The sequence below is a fragment of the Salvelinus sp. IW2-2015 genome, unplaced genomic scaffold (genome assembly GCF_002910315.2).
Source record: "Salvelinus sp. IW2-2015 unplaced genomic scaffold, ASM291031v2 Un_scaffold987, whole genome shotgun sequence".
Lineage (NCBI taxonomy): Eukaryota > Metazoa > Chordata > Actinopteri > Salmoniformes > Salmonidae > Salvelinus > Salvelinus sp. IW2-2015.
In genome coordinates this window covers 349,324-354,294 of record NW_019942673.1, presented here as the reverse complement: position 1 = coordinate 354,294, position 4,971 = coordinate 349,324, and the positions used below count along the sequence as shown (strand labels likewise).

Genomic DNA, 4,971 nt, shown 5'->3' with positions numbered 1-4,971 from the left:
GCAACCAGCAGACAGAGACTGAAGAGGAGAAAAGAGATGAGACAGGCCTTTCAGCACCCCCCCTGACCGCCTACTGCAGCGAAGGGGTGTGTTGCCCCCCCGCCGCTCGCCCCGCCCCCTGACAGCCCCCCACCCTGCACGGATCCATGTAAAACAACCCCTCGTGTCTCATGATTCATATAACCTTTCTTATTGGCTACTTGGCTTTTGTTTCAACGTCTTCGTTACTTGGTCGTCTGGAGTTCTAAGAATCCTCCATGCATTGTTGAGGTGGAATGTGAGCTTAAGAGACAGTCTAGGAATCAGTTTATCCTCATTTACTTCCTTCATTAGGACGAATTACAGAGAGTGATATTGTATTGGCAATCCGGTCTTGATGAGAGTAAGGACATACTTCCAGACAGGGGAAAAATAGGTTGGGAAAAACTGACACAAAAGATGCTCTGAGAGTGCTGGTTGATGTGTGAATTGCGTTTCGCTTTTTTTTAGTTGAAAAGCCCGTGTCTAGTTGCTGGTAGCAGCATAGACGCAGCATGACGTTCATGTGGACTGGCGGTGTGAGGCCAGTGTCAGTGAGCAGATCTTCGCTGGGAAAAGGGTGATCTGGTTTTGTGGTGAAGCAGAGGTAAATGCAGTTAAGTAACTATCATTGGATGATAGGGTGTGTGTGGAGGGGCTAAGGGTAGTACTTGTAGTATTGTGTGTGGGTGTGGTGGTGTTGCTGTGTGGTCGTGATGGACAGGGTGAAGGTGGTGTGAGTCTTGTGGTTGTGTGTTGGTGTGCTAGCTGACGGTGTGTCGTTGGGTTGGATTGTCGTGTGTGTGGTGGTGGGATAGCGTGGTGTGTGTGTGTGTGTGTGGTGCTGTGTGTCTTGTGGCTGTTGTGTGCTGTGTGTTGTGTGTGTGGCCGTGCGCGTAGCCTGCAGAAACCTCATAGGTTGCCCTCACGGTTTAGCCTCACGTTGGTGCCGGACACGGGGTAAGGGCAAGCTGCTAGCAGCGCGCCTACACTAAGTCGTTCAGGCCTTCCCCGTCTATTGTTGAGTAGAACCACCACACAGTGTTAAGAGTGGAACTCTGCTGTGTAGAAACAATGGAAAGGTCTGTAAGGACTTAATGTAAGCTTAATTCTTGTAATATTAACCTGCTGATTGCACATCAGACTGGACTCTGCTGCCTGTCACACAACAGTCACTGACTGTAAACCAAAGTCCTCTTTCTTTCTCTCCCACCAGCAGTGGCGGTTCTAGACCATTTCAACATGGGGGGCCAAGCTGGGGCCAGTTGAACTGTTAGAGGGGCCAGTTACATTAGACGTTATTGTTGTCATCGTTTTCTTCACTGCATTGCAGGCATTAGCAGGCAAAAGACCATGTTCATAATCATCATCGTTTCCACTGTCTAATAACGGATGTAAAAAAAGAAAGATAGAAAAAATGTGTTATGTAAAAATTATTTCATACTCCACATTTAGCGGGGCCACAAGGGGGTCCAAAATTGGTGTCACAGGGGCACTGCCCCCCCCCAGAACCGCTACTGCCCACCAGGAAGATAGACGTTGTCATGGCATGCTGTTGACAGTAGGTATTGGACCTGATGTTTGGGAGACTACAGGTCATAACCTTTGTAATGTTAAGATAATAGTGGGAGGTCTTTTTAAACTGAGACATTAGATCAGGCATTGGTTTGAAGTGTGAAAACGTTTAGTAATGATTATTGTTTTAAGTGTGATGAATCACGTATTAATGAATAATTAAAGTATAATTATATGTCCTTTTATTATTATTTTTATTATTACTTAGGCCTATGCTACAAATATAATCTCAAAATTCCGTACGTTTTTCAACACTATAAATTCCACTCTACATGAGATGCGACTTGAGCCAGTTGGTTGACTGACACCAGAAATGGAACAGTAAAAAGGAGACTGAGGAGTGGTGCGACCGCATAATATTTGATGTGGATTTTTAAAGCGCGACGGAGCCGTCTCCTGGACAGGGTGGATTTAGCGCAAACGGCAAGGCTTGGCATTTGTAAGATGTTAAGTTTTGCTACGGCTTTACCCTCTCAATCCGCTCTGCGCTGACTGGCAGAAGAGTTGAGAGAGAGAGAGCTTTACACGGTGCGACTCGGAGGGGCTTTGTCACGGCAATTGTATAAAGTGATATGGGAGAGGAAATGGACTGCGCTCRTCGCCGGGTAGTGGCGGCTGTAGAGGCAGCATCCGCCAGGAGATTACCGCGCTTTATCTTGTCATGGTAAATTAACACGGCAGCGAGGCGCGCTCCTCAACACACTGACCTCTTCATCTCTCCAAGCTGCCACTCCGAGTTGAGAGGAGAGGAGAGGAGGTGCAGTTAAAAAAACGAACACTTTTTTTCCCCCTCATGTGTGTTTGTAGAAGTAAATGAAGGTGCTCATTTATCCTTTCTTTCTTTCTCCACTTCTTCCCCTGAGTCAAACAGTTGAATTGTGTTAGCGCGGGAAGGGTTTCACAGACAGGTAGTAATGGATAGGTATTAATTACTGTACCTTTTGTCCGTTTAATAAGGTCCTGCCGCGCGCTCAAGAAACAAAAAAACAGCAACAACAACAATATTCATCTGCTTATTTCAGGTCCAAATTCTCCAGGCTTCTCCGCGTGCCTTCGATTCGATTTTTTTCGTATGAATTTTGACAGATTTGAAGCAGCACACCAAGCACTTAAACCAAACGCAGTGGTCACACTTAGTTTCTCCTGCCAGTGCTGTCATAATGAATAAACACATGCTTGCTTGTAGACAATTAAGGGCCTCTTAAAAAATATTGGCATGCATTGATTTAATAAACTGTTATTTAAAATATACAAAATAAAGCTGCRCATTTCTGTTTAGGTAAATTTAACTGGAATATCTCGACCATTTTGTGCAATGATTTAAAAACAAAATAGATCATAGGAGTATTATTATTATTATTGCATTTTAATATATATATTTTTTTAAAGTTATGATTATTATTGTGAAATTGTAAAATATGCAATATTAGATGAAATAAGAAGAAGTTTGGAACTGCAGTGTGTGGATGGGATGGGAGATGGAGAAGTATTTTTAGGTTATGTGAGGTGAGTATTTGTCCTCCAAGCTGAGATAAGATGGGAGGTGGGGTAAGGAGTGCGGGGTAGGGTTAGGCTGTGAGTGGGCCAACCGGTGGGTGTGGATGCCACAGCAGGCTCAGAGTCAGAGAGCAGACGAGGTGTGTGTTTAGCCCCGCGCTAAAGGGATTGGATGTTTGAGCAGTGTGTGGGGTGGTTGTGTGTGTGGGATGTGTGTGTTGTGGGGTGTGTGTGTGTTGTTGCTTGCGTTTGTGTGGTGTGTGTTGTGTGTGTGTGTGTGTTGTGTTGTGTGTGTGTGCGCGCGGTATGGCATGTTGTTGAGCGCTAGCTTAATACCAGCAATAAAGGCTGCGTCACTCCAGGAGCGAGACTTAACATCCCTGTATTGTGTGTTGTGTTGTGTGGTGTGTGTGTGGTTGTGGCGCGATGCGGGTGTGCTTCAGGTGCCTCCTGTGACTCCCACTGCCAGATTGGCCATGCCTTAATTGTCGACACCACGGCACCACACATTAAACACATACACCTTCCCAACATGGAGACATGGCAGGGAATTGCACCCCCTCAATTGCTACTGTTAGTGTTGCTCTGCTCTGCTTCAAACCCACACAGGGTGGAGGGGTGTGTGTGCTCGGATGTACCCAGAGAGAGAAAGATAGAGGGAAAGGGAAAGACTGAGGGACAGAGGGACAGAGAGAGAGAGAGAGAGGAGAGAGGGACGGAAACAGAGAGAGAAAAAGAAAGAAACAGAGACCCTCTAAGGTAAATGGGTAGGTTTCTCCTGGAGGGCAACGGAGAGAATAAAGGAGGGAAGAGGAAGACGGAGGAATAAAAAGAGAGAGGGAACATGAGCATCTGTGCTGGCGGATGGAAAAAATAGCATTTTGCATTTTTTTTGGCAAGAGTTAAGTGTGTTTAAATCTGCCTCTCCTCACAGATGAGCTTAAGAAAACAACAGTTGTTTAATTCTGTTCCCATGCAGAGGCACTAAAGGGATAAAGAACGGGGAGAGAGAAGGAGCGCGAGAGAAGGAGAGAGGCGCAGTTTCACTTTGTTACAGCCGTTCGGAAGAGAATTGACATCTGCAAACTAAAGGCAGCAGAACCACCCACACTGTCAGCCTGCCACATCAAATACATAGAYTCACACTCACTGGCGCATGCTACAAACATACTGGCACTCACACAAACATACTTAAACACCACCCAAGCATACACAGACATGCATACACACATAGACACACACAGACACAGACAAATATGCATACACACTCTCTTAAAGACAAAGACTAACATTTACAGTATTTATAAATACATTTATATTATTAAAACATGCTCTCTCTCTAGCGTGTGCACACACACACACACACAAATACAATCAGGTCTCTGTATGACAGGTTGTCAGGCTGATTCCTGAGTTGGACTTGCCGTTTGTTGTAATCTTCTGCAGGCTACTTGAATAGCATGAGTAAATATGTTGCATGGCGTGTGGATTATAATATGGAGGGAGAGTATAAGCCATTTAAGTTGCTGATATGTGGATGACAGTATCTGCTCTCTGCTTCGCACAGAAATAATGTCCAAATGTAGCCGACTTTGAAGATGAATCGTGTGTTAATTCTCTTTGATTACGAAATGACCCTCATTGTGGCCGTCTCAACATGACATCTGTGCAGATTTGAAGAAGGGAGGCAAAGAGATCCGAGAGTTCTCCTCCCCTCCATCCCTCCATCCCTCCATCTCGCTCTCTTTTCTGTTTGTTTTGTTTTCAAGACATATTTTCTAGAAATATAGAGTGCTGCTTCGCTAAGTATGCGGTGGATTAAATTAATGAGATGTGACAGGTGTGACTGGGCTGGTGGAGATGCCATGCTTCACTAATGTG

At 45.2% G+C, this 4,971-nt stretch overlaps 1 protein-coding gene across 1 annotated transcript in view; it reads left to right on the top strand.

Moving 5' to 3' along the window:
* Window positions 1-4,971, top strand: part of sox5 (SRY-box transcription factor 5) — a 144,130-nt gene that overhangs the window by 19,065 nt on the left and 120,094 nt on the right.